This window comes from Mus caroli, unplaced genomic scaffold (genome assembly GCF_978045245.1).
Source record: "Mus caroli unplaced genomic scaffold, Mus_caroli_1 scaffold_1, whole genome shotgun sequence".
NCBI lineage: Eukaryota > Metazoa > Chordata > Mammalia > Rodentia > Muridae > Mus > Mus caroli.
The window spans coordinates 7,532,277-7,549,445 of NW_028227256.1; the positions used below are offsets into that span (position 1 = coordinate 7,532,277).

The 17,169-nt window shown below is 39.4% G+C and overlaps 1 protein-coding gene and 1 non-coding gene across 2 annotated transcripts in view; both read right to left on the minus strand.

Moving 5' to 3' along the window:
* Cpa6 (carboxypeptidase A6) overlaps positions 1–17,169 on the minus strand; it is a 441,999-nt gene that overhangs the window by 235,036 nt on the left and 189,794 nt on the right. The gene's annotated exons all lie outside the window — the stretch shown is intronic.
* Positions 5,120–5,225, minus strand: LOC115032357 (U6 spliceosomal RNA). Its single transcript, XR_003838036.1, has one exon. It is a non-coding gene; the product is annotated as a U6 spliceosomal RNA (small nuclear RNA).

The following is a 17,169-nucleotide window of genomic DNA, read 5'->3' on the forward strand; positions in this document are numbered from 1 at the left end:
TTGATGACAGTGGGTTGGGGGAAGGGATAGGAGGTTTTCCGAGGGGACACTAGGAAAGGGGATAATATTTGAAATGTATATAAATTAATTATCTAATAAAAATAATTTCTGTAGAACTCACTCAATAGGTGGTACTTTTGTTCTCTTTGTCCAAATAGACTGTGCAGATGGGGATATACCTTTCATTATTTTTTTACTTTTTATTTTTTGTTCTCTCTCTCCTTATTTTCATTCTCAAGACCAGGTATCCTTGGTTATCCCTGGCTGTCCTGGAACTCACTCTGTAGACCCCACTGGCCTCAAACTCACAGAGATCTGCCCGTCTCTGCCTCCCAAGTGCTGGGATTAAAGTTATGCACCACCACTATCGGGGAGAAAATCAGCTTTTAAAGAGAAGGTTTTTTGGGACTCGTGTTTAAGTCCATGACTGGTTGACATCATTGCTTGTGTGTGTGTGCGTGCGTGTGTGTGTGTGTGTGTGTGTGTGTGTGTGTGTGTATAAAGCAGAACCCCATGGCTGGTAGAATTAAGCCATTTACTTCACATCAGGGAAGAGTGAAGAAAAAGACCAGGGTTTGACAAATGCATGCCTATAATGAATGAAAGACTTCCTCTTGGTCCCATCTCTTAGTTCTGCCTCCTCCTAATGGTTCCAAAGTCCAGGACCAAGTCTTGAATTTCACATGGGACTTCAAAGGACTTTCCAGATTTTAACAGTAGCATATTTTCTCTCTAATATTCCATATTTAGTCTCTCTCTTTCAAAGCTAATGGATATATATTTCTATTACATTCTTTGGAAACTCATTGAAGTGGTTTATCCACCCTCCACCAGTACTTATAAATGAGGCAGCATCCTAGGCTGGAACATTAATTCCTATTTTGAGGCATGTAGAACTCATAAGTAATTTACTTTCCCAATGCTATTTAGTGCAGAGAGCATTTTATAGCACCATTTTATCAATTCAAATATATCTTTCTTAGAACCCAAATTAGGGGTTCCTGGGGTTTGGTCTTGCACAAGTGATTAACTTTCTGATACAGGGAAAGGTGTTCAGTGTTGGGAGAATGACATGACTGCCCCAGGAGAGTTTACTACCACTTGGGGAGAGAAAATAATTGCAGAAGAAACAAAGTTCCATGAAAATGGTCTTTGGCTCTAGGGTTCAGCTTAATATCTGCTGGGTAAGTGCATGGTGGTCAAGCTGAGTTTTCTCCATAGTCTCTATCTTTGACTCTCAATACTTTAGTTTAAAAAATATATTTATTTTACTTTATTTACTTTTGACACTTTTACTTCCCATTTTCTCTGGATGTGATCTGAAAGACTAATAATCAAGATGATGTCTTCACCTGTTACTTGTTTCTTAATGATTTAGAGTTAAGGACTACATCTGAGATGCTAGCTTATTTAATTTACACCTCTGACTTGTGCCAAAAAGATATACTCTTTTGTAAAACCAAGAGTTCTATTAAGTGTTTGAGTTCCCAAGAGTTCTGGAGAAGAGCTAAATCAAAAGAAAAGAACATTTATTTCTTGCAGCTGTTTTCTGAGAAATAAATGGTCACACAATTGTCTGTTAGAAGAAACGTCCATGTTTCTGACAACTACTCCTGTCTAAAGTGTATTTTCTAATGTTAAAGTGTCAGTTAAGTTCATTTTATGTGTTAACTATCATGTCAGTGTTATTAAATCAGAAGTTAAGTTGCCAATACAATTCTGAATTTTTTATGTAAAGTATTTCATGGCATGACAATCTGCCCATCAGGTTGATGAATCTGCTTAAACAACCATTGGAACATTCATCTATTAACAAAAGAGGTAATAGTATTTCCGTGATGAATAATTCTTATGAAAGAATTTCATAAGGAATGTTTGACTCAATAATGAGTCTTTTGAGAGACAAATTGAAAGCTACTACATCTTCTAAGTCATGTAGTTTATATCATTTGATTGGCTCAGTTATAGCATCTGGATCAACAGTAGAAGTGTATATCTCAGCCTATATGACCAGCAATGAAATATACTGCCAAGTGGTGAGGAGGTAGGATACAGTTAAAGAGAATCTGGTTCTCTTTCCTCATGATTCTGCTTTATGTATTTTTGGTAGGATTTGATACCATTGTGGAAAATGCCATAAGCTCCTGAAGAATCAACTTCAATATGTAGTTGTAGATGAGATCACATTAACCTTCTTAAGGGAAGGGTAGGACAGTAATAAAATATAGAAAACCAAACCAAAAATGGCTCTGTTACAATGTGATAAAAATCCTCCACACAGACGTAAGTAGATTGAATTTATATCTGAAAATAACTATCACTTTGAACTTTGTTCTTTCCATCAGACCTCCAGCAGGCTAAGAACCTCTATTTTACATGACAAATCACTGGACATCAGGGCAGCTTCTAGACAGGCAGTCCATGTCACCAACACCACTTTTTGCTTCTCAAAAGACAAGTTGTTTTGTAAAAGGTACTGAGGACTTTCTAGTCAATGGTGGGTGCTTACCATATTGCTTAGTTCTTCCAAAAGGAATAGAATAAAGAAGTGTTTGTTATTGACCAATTATGTGGGGTGGTCTATTCTGAAAATGTAATTTCATTTATGTTATACTTGGAAGTGAAATGTCTACCATAGGCTTATGTGCCTGAACAATTGTGGGATATTTAGCAGGTGGGACTTCACTGAAAGAAATGAGTTGCTGGAGGATAGCCTTCCTTCTGGATTATTTCCTGATTAGCCATTTTTTTTTTTCTGAACCAGAGATGTAGAGAGACAGTTTCATTTTCATGCTGTCACATCTGTGATGTGCTTCACTGTATTCTCTCAGACCACAAGCCAAAATATGTTCATTCCTTACCTTGTTTCTCTCAGTTATTTTATCATGGTAACTACTACAGTTTGTTTATATGCTCCTGTAGCTCTCTTGATCCTGGCTTGTCTCCTATGCTTCCTCTTCCTCTTGATGGTGGTTTCAGAAAATACAAGGTTCTTTGTGCAGCATGTTGAAAATGTCTCCTGCCTGTATACTTGGACAACAAGGTTCATCATGACAATTAAACACCATTTTGCTGTTGCCTAGGATAAACTGAATTTTCAGAGAGAATTCTATTTCTACATGATCTTAGCTGATTCATGTTTTTCATTTCTTTCTCAGATACCCACATGGCTTTGTGCATTAGTACTTCCAGATTAGTAGCACTTGACTGGAGGGTGGGCACATTGCAAGTTCTCCCAAGTTCTACACTTGGGTTTTGTTCTCTCCCTACTGTTGGTTCTATGATGTGGCTTATTTCCTTCAGAAGAGCCTCTCCCCAGAGATAATGCTGTTCTAATATATCACATCTGCCCTAACTCTCTACTTTCCCCTTTTGAGCATTCAGGCATTTTTCCTTTATATGGTTCCATGGCAAAATGTTCTGCAAGCAACACCCTAAAAACTGCCAATGTCCATCTGATAGTTGAGCTTCTACCTTTCAACTCTAAAGGGATAAATATATATTTTCTGTTAGCAATCTACTTAAAGTACATTTTGTATTACCTTTGAAATCTTTTTTTTTGGTGCCAATTTAAATAGTTTTATTATTCCATTTTACCTGTTTTGGGTCCCTGTGGAACAATGCTACACCCTCTTCTTGGACTGACTTAATCCATCTCTTCAATGGTGTGGCCTGAAGCAGCACCACTAGATGGAGGAGCTCCTCCACCAGGGAGGCCACCAGGCATTACTCCAAGCACGCCACTACTACTCTGGTATAGCTTGGTAAAGATATGGTTGTAGACTTTATCCATTTCTTTCTGCTGATGCTCAAACTCTCCCTTCTCTACAGTCTGGTTCTTATCCAACCAGCTGAAGATTTCATTGCACTTGTCAAGAATCTTCTGCTTGACCTCATCATTGATCTTGCCTTGAAGTTTCTCATCTTCAACAGTTGCTTTCATGTTGAAGGCACAAGACTCTAGTGAATTCTTAGAGAAGAACTTATCTCTCTGCTTCTCATCCTCAACTTTGTACTTAGATTCTTGGACCATGCCCTCAATATACTCCTTACTCAAGTGGTCTTTGTCATTGGTGATAGTGATCATGTTCTTCTTTCCTGTGCTCTTATCTACAGCAGAAATATTGAGGATGTCATTGGTATGAATGTCAAAAGTAACCTCAATCTGAGTAACCCCATGGGGTGCTGGAGGGATGACTGTGAGCTCAAACTTTCCAAGCAGGTTGTTGTCCTTGGTCAAGGCCCTTTCACCTTCATACACCTGAATGAGTACACAAGGCTGGTGATGAAAGTCTGTGTCTGCTTGGTGAGAATGGTGGTATTGCTCTTGACGAGGACAGTCATGACTCCACTAGCAGTTTCAATACCAAGGGAAAGAGGAGTGACATCCAAGAGCAGCAAATCCTGAATATTCATAGACTTGTGTCCAGATAGAATGGCTGCCTGCACAGCTGCACTATAGGCAACAGCTTCATCGGGGTTAATGCTCTTATTCAGTTTTTTTCCATTGAAGAAGTCTTGCAGAAGTTTTTGAATCTTGGGGATTCTGGTATCGTGACAGTATCATGAATCTGTGACTTATCTAGTTTGGCATCTCAAAGGACCTTCTCTACAGGATCCAGTGCACCATGGAATAGGTCAACATTCAATTCCTTAAATCAAGCCTGGGTAATGGAGTTATAGAAGACAATTCCCTCAGAGAGAGAGAGAGAGAGAGAGAGAGAGAGAGAGAGAGAGAGAGAGAGAGAGAGAGAGAGAATGAATCAATCTCAATACTGGCTTGGGTGCTGGAGGAGAGGGTGTACTTGGCCTATTCACAGGCAGTGTAAAGATGCCAGACAGCTCTCTTGTTCTCACTGATGTCCTTATTGTGCTTTCACTTAAACTCAGCAATGAAACGGTTGACCATTTGGTTGTCAAAGTCTTCTGTACACAAGTGGGTATCTCCAGCTATTGATTTGGCTTCAAAAATTTGATCCTCAATAGTGAGGATCAACATTTCAAAAGTGACACCTCCCAAGTCAAAAATCAGCACATTCCTTTCAGCTCCAATATTCTTATCTAAGCCATAAACAATAGCAACAGCAGTTGGTTCATTAATAATTTCAAATACATTGAGAAAAATATGGAATGCTTCATGAATTTGTGTTTCATCCTTGCTCAGGACCATGCTAATCTTCTCTGTACTATTCCAATTTTAGTATATGGGCTGCCAAAGAGAGCACTACCTTTGAAATCTTAAATTTCATGTTTTTAATCTGGGTTACAAAACTTCTATTCTTCTTTTCAACTTCATCACTTTAAAAATCATTTGGATATGTAGTCCCCAGAGGTTTCTCAGAACTCCTAATTCCTTCTTAACATTTGTATCTATCTAAATTGGATATAGCCATGGGTAGGAGTTACACAGTAAAACCAACACATCTATAACACAACACCATACCTAAGGTTCAGGAAACATCATGGAAGAGGTGGAAGAAATATTTTATGAGTCAGAGGAACAGGGAGTCTGCTTTGAAGTTGTGTCTTCTAGAAATGATAGGGAAGCAAGACCCAAATACTATGGTTGCCTAATAAGAAACAAACATACCTTCTTTCTGGTTCACATCTGCACCCTGGAGCAGATCCTGTGCTCTATATCCTGCTTCTGCCCCCATCCACACCCAGAGGCAGCTTGGCTTCTATGAGTTCTGATTCAGTTAGGGTCACAGATCAGGTGCTCCAGACCCCCTTCCACACTTAGAGACAGCCTGACCCAAGGAGACCCAACATAACCAGGTTCACAGGAGGGACATAGACAGCAAGATCAGTTAACACTAGAGATAACCAGATGGCAAGAGGCAAGTGCAAAATCATAAGCAACAGGAATGAATGCCAATTGGCAATATAAGAACACAGTTCTCCTACCACAGCAAGCCCTGAATACCCTAACACATCTGAAAATCAAGATTCTTATCTAAAAATCTCATCTCATGATGATGATAGAGGATCTTAAGGGGATCCTTAATAAGTCCCTTAAGGAAATACAGGAGAACACAATCAAACAGGTGAAGAAATTGAACAAAACCACCCAGGATCTAAAGATGGAACTAGAAACATTAAAGAAATCACAAAAGGAGACAATCCTGGAGATGGAAAACCTAGGAAAGAGAGCAGGAGTCACGGATGCAAGTATTACCATTAGAATACAAGGGATATAAGAGAAAATCTTGGGTGTAGAAGATACCATAGAAGATATTGATACAACAGTCAAAGAAAATACAAGTGCAAAAAGCTCCTAACCCAAAACATCCAAGAAATTCAGGACACAATAAAAAGACCAAACCTGAGAATAACAGGTAGAGAAAAGAGCAAAGATTCCCAACTCAAAGGGACAGTAAGCATTTTCAACAAAATCATAGAAGAAAACTTCTCTAACCTAAAGAAAGAGACACCCACAAATATATAGAAAGCCTACGGAACGCCAAATAGTTTGGTCCAGAAAAAAAAAATTCCTCCTGCCACATAATAATCAAAACATCAAATGCATAAAACAAAGAAAAATATTAACAGCAGTAAGGGGGAAAAGGCCAAGTAATATATAAAGGTAGGCTTATCAAAATTATACCAGATTTCTCGACAGAGACTCTAAAAGTCAGATGACCTTGGACAGATGTCATAGAGATCCCAAGAGAACAAAAATGCCAGCCCATGCTACTATACCCAGTGAAACTCTCAATTACCATATATGGAGAAACAAAACTATTCCATGACAAAACAAAATTTAAACAATAGCTTTCCACAAAACCAGCCCTACAGGAGATAATAGAAGGAAAACTCCAACACAAGGAGGGAAACTACACCCAACAAACACCAAGAAATTATGCTTCTCACAACAAACTCAAAAGAAGGGAACCACACAAACATAATTCTACCTCTAACAACAAAAATAACAGGAGGCAACAATCATTAGTCTTTAATATCTCTCAACATCAATGTACTCAATTCCCCAATAAAAAGACACAGGCTAAGTTACTGGATAAGTAAACAGGACCTGGCATTTTGTTACATACATGAAATACACCTCAGTGACAAAGACAGACACCAACTCAGAGCAAAAGGCTGGAAAAAAAATTTCCAAGCAAATAGTCTCAAGAAACAAGTTGGAATAGCCATTCTAATATTCAGTAAAGTAGACTTCTAACCAAAAGCTATAAAAAAAAAGATGGGGAGGGACATTTCATGCTCATCAAAGGAAAAAAAAAACTCAATAAGATGAAATCTCAATTCTGAACATCTATGCCCCAAATGCAAGAGTATCCACATTTGTAAAAGAAACACTACTAAAGTTCAAAGCACACATTGAATCTCACACAATAATAGTCGAAGACTTCAACACCCTACTCTCACCAATGGACAGATCCTGGAAACAGAAACTAAACAGAGACACAGTGAAACTAACAGAAGTTAAGAACCAAATGGATCTAACAGATATTTATAGGACATTTCATCCTAAAGCAAAAGAATATACCTTCTTCTCAGCACCTCATGTTACCTTCTTCAAAACTGACCATATAATCAGACACAAAACAAGCCTCAATTGATACAAGTAGATTGAATTAATCTTATGCATCCTATCAGATCACCACAGACTATGGCTGGTTTTTAATAACAACAAAAACAACAGAAATCCCACATACACATGGAAGCCGAACAACTCTCTACTCAATGATAACTTGGTCAGGGAAGAAATAAAGAAATTAAAGATTTTAAAACTTAACAAAACTGAAGGCAGAGCACACCCAAATTTATGCAACACAAAGAAAGTAGAGCTAAGAAAAGAACTCATAGCTCTGAGTTCCTTCATAAAGAAATTAGAGAGATCCTACATTAGCAGGTTAACAGCACATCTGAAAGCTCTAGGACAAAAAGAAGCAAATACACACAAGAGGAGCAGGAAATAATCAAACTCAGAGCAGAAATTAACCATTAAGAAGAAAAAAAGAAGAGAGAGAGAGAGAGAGAGAGAGAGAGAGAGAGAGAGAGAGAGAGAGAGAGAGAACTATACAAATAATCAACAAAACTAGGAGTTGGTTCTTTGAGAAAATCAAGAAGATAGATAAACCCTTAGCCAAACTAACTAGAGGGCACAGAAACCATATCCAAATTAACAAAATCAGAAATGAAAAGGGAGACATAACAACAAAAACTGAGTAAATTTAAAAAATCATCAGATCCTACTAGAAAAGTCTATACTCGACAAAACTGGAAAATTTAGGTGAAATGGATGATTTCTAGACAGATACCAGGTATCAAAGTTAAATCAAGATCAGAAAAAAAAATCTAAACACTCGTTTTTTTTTTTTACTTTATTTTTTTTTAAACTTTTATTTATTTATTTATTTATTTAATATTTTTATTACATATTTTCCTCAATTACGTTTCCAATGCTATCCCAAAAGTCCCCCATAGCGCCCCCCACTTCCCTACCCACCCATTCCCATTCTTTTGGCCCTGGCATTCCCCTATATTGGGGCATATAAAGTTTGCAAGTCCAATGGGCCTCTCTTTCCATTGATGGCTGACTAGGCCATCTTTCGATACATATGCAGCTAGAGACAAGAGCTCCGGGGTTCTGGTTAGTACATCATGTTGTTCCAACAATAGGGTTGCAGATCCCTTTAGCTCCTTGGGTACTTTCTCTAGCTTCTCCGTTGGGAGCCCTGTGATACATCCAATAGCTGACTGTGAACATCCACTCCTGTGTTTGCTAGGCCCCAGCATCGTCTCACAAGAGACAGCTATATTTGGGTCCTTTCAGCAAAATCTTGCTAGTGTATGCAATGGTGTCAGCGTTTAGAAGTTGATTATGGGATGGATCCCTGGATACGGCAGTCTCTAAATGGTCCATCCTTTCATCACCGCTACGAACTTTGTCTCTGTAACTCCTTCCCTGGGTGTTTTGTTCCCAATTCTAAGAAGGTGCACAGTGTCCACACTTTGGTCTTCATTCTTCTTGAGTTTCATGCGTTTAGCAAATTGTATCTTAAATCTTGGGTATCCTAAGTTTTGGGCTAATATCCACTTATCAGTGAATACATATTGTGTGATTTCTTTTGTGATTGTGTTACTTCACTCAAGATGATGCCCTCCAGGTCCATCCATTTGGCTAGGAATTTCATAAATTCATTCTTTTTAATAGCTGAGTAGTACTCCATTGTGTAAATGTACCATAATTTCTGTATCCATTCCTCTGTTGAGGGACATCTGGGTTCTTTCCAGCTTCTGGCTATTATAAATAGGGCTGCTATGAACATAGTGGAACATGTGTCCTTTTTACCGGTTGGGACATCTTCTGGATATATGCCCAGGAGAGGTATTGCTGGATCCTCCGGTAGTACTATGTCCAATTTTCTGAGGAACCGCCAGACTGATTTCCAGAGTGGTTGTACAAGCTTGCAATCCCACCAACAATGGAGGAGTGTTCCTCTTTCTCCACATCCTCGCCAGCAACTGCTGTCACCTGAATTTTTGATCTTAGCCATTCTGACTGGTGTGAGGTGGAATCTCAGGGTTGTTTTGATTTGCATTTCCCTGATGATTAAGGATATTGAACATTTTTTCAGGTGTTTCTCTGCCATTCGGTATTCCTCAGATGAGAATTCTTTGTTCAGTTCTGAGCCCCATTTTTTAATGGGGTTATTTGACTTTCTGGAGTCCACCTTCTTGAGTTCTTTATATATATTGGATATTAGTCCCTTATCTGATTTAGGATAGGTGAAGATCCTTTCCCAATCTGTTGGTGGTTTTTTTGTCTTATTGATGGTGTCTTTAGCCTTGCAGAAGCTTTGTAGTTTCATGAGGTCCCACTTGTCAATTCTCGATCTTACAGCACAAGCCATTACTGTTCTATTCAGGAATTTTTCCCCTGTGCCCATATCTTCAAGGCTTTTCCCCACTTTCTCCTCTATAAGTTTCAGTGTCTCTGGTTTTATGTGAAGTTCCTTGATCCACTTAGACTTGGCCTTAGTACAAGGAGATAGGAATGGATCGATTCGCATTCTTCTACATGTTAACAACCAGTTGTGCCAGCACCATTTGTTGAAAATGCTGTCTTTCTTCCAAAAGATGTTTTTAGCTCCCTTGTCGAAGATCAAGTGACCGTAGGTGTGTGGGTTCATTTCTGGGTCTTCAATTCTATTCCATTGGTCTATTTGTCTGTCACTATACCAGTACCATGCAGTTTTTATCACAATTGCTCTGTAGTAGAGCTTTAGTCCAGCATGGTGATTCCACCAGAGGTTCTTTTATCCTTGAGAAGAGTTTTTGCTATCCTAGGTTTTTTCTTATTCCAGATGAATTTGCAGATTGCACTTTCTAATTCGTTGAAGAATTCATTTGGAATTTTGATGGGGATTGCATTGAATCTGTAGATTGCTTTTGGCAAGATAGCCATTTTTACAATGTTGATCCTGCCAATCCATGAGCATGGGAGGTCTTTCCATCTTCTGAGATCTTCTATAATTTCTTTCTTCAGAGACTTGAAGTTTTTATCATACAGATCTTTCACTTCCTTAGTTAGAGTCACGCCAAGATATTTTATATTATTTGTGACTATTGAGAAGGGTGTTGTTTCCCTAATTTCTTTCTCAGCCTGTTTATTCTTTGTGTAGAGAAAGGCCATTGATTTGTTTGAGTTAATTTTATATCCAGCTACTTCACCGAAGCTGTTTATCAGGCTTAGGAGTTCTCTGGTGGAATTTTTAGGGTCACTTATATATACTATCATATCATCTGCAAAAAGTGATATTTTGACTTCATCTTTTCCAATTTGTATCCCTTTGATCTCCTTTTGTTGTCGAATTGCTCTGGCTAGGACTTCAAGTACAATGTTGAATAGGTATGGAGAAAGTGGACAGCCTTGTCTAGTCCCTGATTTTAGAGGGATTGCTTCAAGCTTCTCACCATTTACTTTGATGTTGGCTACTGGTTTGCTGTAGATTGCATTTATCATGTTGAGGTATGGGCCTTGAATTCCTGATCTTTCCAAGACTTTTATCATGAATGGGTGTTGGATCTTGTCAAATGCTTTTTCCGCATCTAACGAGATGACCATGTGGTTTTTGTCTTTGAGTTTGTTTATATACTGGATTACGTTGATGGATTTCCGTATATTGAACCATCCCTGCATCCCTGGGATGAAACCTACTTGGTCGGGATGGATGATTGTTTTGATGTGTTCTTGGATTCAGTTAGCAAGAATTTTATTGAGGATTTTTGCATCAATATTCATAAGGGATATTGGTCTGAAGTTTTCTATCTTTGTTGGGTCTTTTTGTGGTTTAGGTATCAGAGTAATTGTGGCTTCATAGAATGAGTTGGGTAGAGTACCTTCTGTTTCTATTTTGTGGAATAGTTTGTGAAGAACTGGGATTAGATCTTCTTTGAAGGTCTGATAGAACTCTGCACTAAACCCATCTGGTCCTGGGCTTTTTTTGGTTGGGAGACTATTAATGACTGCTTCTATTTCTTTGGGGGATATAGGGCTGTTTAGATCATTAACCTGATCTTGATTCAACTTTGGTACCTGGTATCTGTCTAGGAACTTCTCCATTTCATCCAGGTTCTCCAGTTTTGTTGAGTATAGCATTTGGTAGAAGGATCTGATGGTGTTTTGGATGTCTTCAGGATCTGTTGTTATGTCTCCTTTTTCATTTCTGATTTTGTTAATTAGGATGCTTTCCCTGTGCCCTCTAGTGAGTCTGGCTAAGGGTTTATCTATCTTGTTGATTTTCTCAAAGAACCAGCTCCTTGATTGGTTGATTCTTTGAATAGTTTTTCTTGTTTCCACTTGGTTGATTTCACCCCTGAGTTTGATTATTTCCTGCCATCTACTCCTCTTGGGTGAATTTGCTTCCTTTTGTTCTAGTGCTTTTAGGTGTGTTGTCAAGCTGCTAATGTGTGCTCTTTCTAGTTTCCTTTTGGAGGCACTCAGAGCTATGAGTTTTCCTCTTAGAAATGCTTTCATTGCGTCCCATAAGTTTGGGTATGTTGTGGCTTCATTTTCATTGAACTCTAAAAAGTCCTTAATTTCTTTCTTTATTCCTTCCTTGACCAAGGTATCATTGAGAAGAGTGTTGTTCAGTTTCCACGTGAAGGTTGGCTTTCTATTATTTATTTTGTTATTGAAGATCAGCTTTAGTCCATGGTGATCTGATAGGATGCATGGGACAATTTCAATGTTTTGTATCTGTTGAGTCCTGTTTTGTGCCCAATTACGTGGTCAATTTTGGAGAAGGTACCATGAGGTGCTGAGAAGAAGGTGTATCCTTTTGTTTTAGGGTAAAATGTTCTGTAGATATCTGCCAGATCCATTTGATCCATAACTTCTGTTAGTTTCACTGTGTCCCTATTTAGTTTCTGTTTCCATGATCTGTCCATTGGTGAAAGTGGTGTGTTGAAGTCTCCCACTATTATTGTATGAGGTGCAATGTGTGCTTTGAGATTTACTAAAGTTTCTTTAATGAATGAGGCTGCCTTTGTATTTGGAGCATAGATATTCAGGATTGATAGTTCCTCTTGGAGGATTTTACCTTTGATGAGTATGAAGTGTCCCTCCCTGTCTTTTTTAATGACTTTGGGTTGGAAGTCAATCTTATCAGATATTAGAATGGCTACTCCAGCTTGTTTCTTCATGCCATTTGCTTGGAAAATTGTTTTCCAGCCTTTCATTCTGAGGTAGTGTCTATCCTTTTCTCTGAGATGAGTTTCCTGTAAGCAGCAAAATGTTGGGTCTTGTTTGTGTAGCCAGTTTGTTAGTCTATGTCTTTTTATCGGGGAGTTGAGTCCATTGATATTAAGAGATATTAAGGAAAAGTAATTGTTGTTTCCTGTTATTTTTGTTGTTAAAGTTGGCATTCTGTTCTTGTGGCTGTCTTCTTTTAGGTTTGTTGAGGGATTACCTTCTTGTTGTTTCTAGGGCGTGGTTCCTGTCGTTGTATTGGTTTTTTTCTGTTATTATCCTTTGAAGGGCTGGATTCATGGAGAGATAATGTGTGAATTTGGTTTTGTCGTGGAATACTTTGGTTTCTCCATCTATGTTAATTGAGAGTTTGGCTGGGTATAGTAGCCTGGGCTGGAATTTGTGTTCTTTTAGTGTCTGTATAACATCTGTCCAGGATCTTCTGGCTTTCATAGTCTCTGGTGAAAAATCTGGTGTAATTCTGATAGGCTTGCCTTTATATGTTACTTGGCCTTTTTCTCTTACTGCTTTTAGTATTCTATCTTTATTTAGTGCATTTGTTGTTCTGATTATTATGTGTCGGGAGGTATTTCTTTTCTGGTCCAGCCTATTTGGAGTTCTGTAGGCTTCTTGTATGTTCATGGGCATCTCTTTCTTTAGATTTGGGAAGTTTTCTTCTATAATTTTGTTGAAGATGTTTGCTGGTCTTTTGAGTTGAAAATCTTCATTCTCATCCACTCCTATTATCCCTAGGTTTGGTCTTCTCATTGTGTCCTGTATTTCCTGGATGTTTTGAGTTAGGATCTTTTTGCATTTTCCATTTTCCTTGATTGTTGTGCCCATGTTCTCTATGGAATCTTCTGCACCTGAAATTCTCTCTTCCATCTCTTGTATTCTGTTGCTGATGCTTGCATCTATGGTTCCAGATTTCTTTCCTAGGGTTTCTATCTCCAGTGTTGCCTCATTTTGGGTTTTCTTTATTGTGTCTACTTCCCTTTTTAGGTCTAGTATGGTTTTGTTCATTTCCATCATCTGATTGGATGTGTTTTCCTGTTTCTCTTTAAGGACTTCTACCAGTTTGGTTGTGTTTTCCTGTTTTTCTTTAAGGACTTGTAACTCTTTAGCCATGTTCTCCTGTAGTTCTTTAAAGTCCTTCTTGATGTCCTCTACCATCATCATGAGATATGCTTTTAAATCCAGGTCTAGTTTTTCAGGTGTGTTGGGGTGCCCTGGACTGGGCGAAGTGGGAGTGCTGGGTCCTGATGATGGTGAGTGGTCTTGGTTTCTGTTAGTAAGATTCTTACCTTTACCTCTCGCCATCTGGTAATCTCTGGAGTTGTTATAGTTGTCTCTGTTCAGAGGTTGTTCTTCTGGGGATTCTGAGTATCCTCTGTCAGCAGACCTGGGAGACAGGCTCTCTCCTCTGAGTTTCAGTGGTTAGAGCACTCCCTGCTGACAAGCTTTCCTCTTAAAGGGAAGGTGTACAGATATCTGGGGTTTGGACCTCCTCCTGGCCGAAGAAGAAGGCAGAAAACAGGACCTTTCCCAGATGCTGTGTTGCTTTGGCAGGTCACAGAAGCTGTAGGCTTCTGTGGTACACACTCTCAGCTGTGCAGACTAAGTTCCTAAGTTCAGTGGAGTCCTGGATCCAAGATGTGCTCCCTGCTCCTGAGGCAGAGGGCTCCTGTGCAGGGCAGACCACTGTCTTCCAGCTAGGAGGTTGCTGGATGTCTGCGGCCCCAAAAGGGTGCTGCCTCAGCGGCTCTGTGGCTCCCGCCTGTCCCAGAAGCTGTCTGCCTCTGTGGTCCTCACTCTGACCTGTACAGACTAAGTTCGGCGGAGTCCTGGAGCCAAGATGGCGCTCCCTGCAGGGATAGGTCACTGTCCTCCGACTGGGAGGGTGCCGGATGTCTGCGGCCCCTAAAGGGTGCTGCCTCAGCAGCTCTGTGGCTCCCGCCTGTCCCAGAAGCCGTCTGCCCCCGTGGTCCCCACTCTGACCTGTACAGACTAAGCTCGGCGGAGTCCCGGAGCCAAGATGGCGCTCCCTGCAGGGCAGGTCACTGTCCTCCGACTGGGAGGGTGCCGGATGTCTGCGGCCCCAAAAGGGTGCTGCCTCAGCGGCTCTGTGACTCCCGCCTGTCCCAGAAGCTGTCTGCCTCTGTGGTCCTCACTCTAACCTGTAGACTAAGTTCGGTGGAGTCCCGGAGCCAAGATGGCGCTCTCTGCAGGGCAGGTCTCTCCATCTAAACACTCCTAAAGCCCCTAAGGAAATAGAAGCAGTCATTAAAAGTCTCTCAACAACCACAACAACAAAATGCCCAGGGACAGATGGTTTTAGTGTAGAATTCTATCAGACCTTCAAAGAAGGTAAAAGGGATATAAGTTGGAAAGAAGTCAAGATATCACTATTTGTTATTTGTGTATTATGTGAGAATATATATAAGCTACCCAAAAATTCTACCAGAGAACTCCTACAGCTGATAAACAACTTCAACTAAGTGGCTGAATATAAAATTAACTTAAACAAATCAGTAGCTTTCTTCTACACAAAGAATAAATGAGCTAAGAAAGAAATTAAGGAAGCAACACTTTTCACAATAGTCACAAATAATATAAAATATCTTAGTGTGACTCTAACCAAACAAGTGAAAGATACTTATAACAAGAACTTCAAGTCTCTGAAGAAAGAAATTGATGAAGACCTCAGAAGATGGAAAAAAGTCCCATGTTCATGGATAGGCAAGATTAACATAGTAAAAATGTCCATTTTACCAAAAGCAGTCTACAGATTCAATGCTATTCCCACCAAAATTCCAAATCATTTTTTCACAGAGATTGAAAGAATGGTTCTCAAATTCATTTGGAAAAACAAAAAACTCAGGATAGTGAAAACTATTTTCAACAATAAAGGAATTTCTGGTAGAATCACCATCCCTGACTTAAAGGTGTACTATAGAGCAATAGTGATAAAATCTGTATGGTATTGGTATTAAGATAGACAAGTAGATCAATGGTATAGAATCGAAGACCCAGAAATAAACCAACATACCCACGGCCACTTGATCTTTGACAAAGATGCCAAAACCATCCAGTAGAAAAAAAGTCAGCATTTTCAACAAATGGTGCTGGTTCAACTGGCTATTATTATGTAGAAGAATGCAAATTGATCCATTTTTATATCCTTGTGCAAAGCTCAAGTCCAAGTGGATCAAGGACTTCCACATAAAACCAGATATGCTGAATCTAATAGAAGAGAAAGTGGGAAAGAGCCTTGAACACATCGGCCAGGGGAAAATTTCCTGAACAGAACACTGATGGCTCAGGCTCTAAGATCCACAACTGAGAAATGGGACTTCATAAAATTGAAAAACTTCTGTAAGTCTAAGGGCACTGTCAGTAAGACAAAACAGCAAGCTACAGATTAGGAAAATATCCTTACCAACCCTACATCCGATAGAGGGCTATTGTACAAAATATACAAAGAACTCAAGAAGTTAGACTCCAGAGAACCAAATAACTATTTAAAGAATGGGGTACAGAGCTAAACAAAGAATTCTCAACTGAGGAATCACAAATGGCCAAGAAGCATCTAAAGAAATGTTCAACATTCTTAGTCATCAAGGAAATGTCAATGAAAATGACCTCACAGTAATCAGAATGGCTAAGATCAAAAACTCAGGTGACAGTTGATGGTGGTGAGGATGTGGACAAAGAGGAACACTCAGCAATTCTTGGTGGGATTTCAAGCTGGTAAAACCACTTTGGAAAACAATCTGGCTGTTGCTCAGAAAATTGGAAATAGTTCTACCTGAAGACCCAGTTATATCACTCTTGGGTATATACCCATAAAATGCTTCAACATGTAACAAGGAAACATAGCCCACTATATTCATAGCAGCCTTATTTATAATAGCCAGGAGCTGGAAACATTTCGGATGTCCCTCAACAGAAGAACGGATACAGAAAATGTGGTACATTTATACAGTAGAGTACTACTCAGCTAGAAACAATGACCCCATGAATTCACAGGGGAATATATAGAACCAGACAATATCATCCTGAGTGAGGTAACCCTATATATTCACTGATAAGTGGACACTAGCCCAAAAGCTCAGAATACCTATGATACAACTCACAGACCATATGAAGCTTAACAAGAAAGAACACCAAAGTATGGATGCTTCAATCCTACTTAGAATGGGGAACAAAATAATCATGGGAGGTAGCAGGAGGGAGGAACCTTGGAGGGAGAAATGAGTGGGAGCAAATAAAAGGGGGCCAGGTTTGGGTATGGGAAAAGACAGGAGAGAAATCAAGAGGGTTGGGAAAATGAATAGAAATATATAACAGTGGGATGGATCTGTGGGTCCAGTTACATATGTAGCAAAGGATTGCCTTACCTGGCTGACATCAATGAGAGGGGAGACTCTTGGTTCTATGGAGGTTTG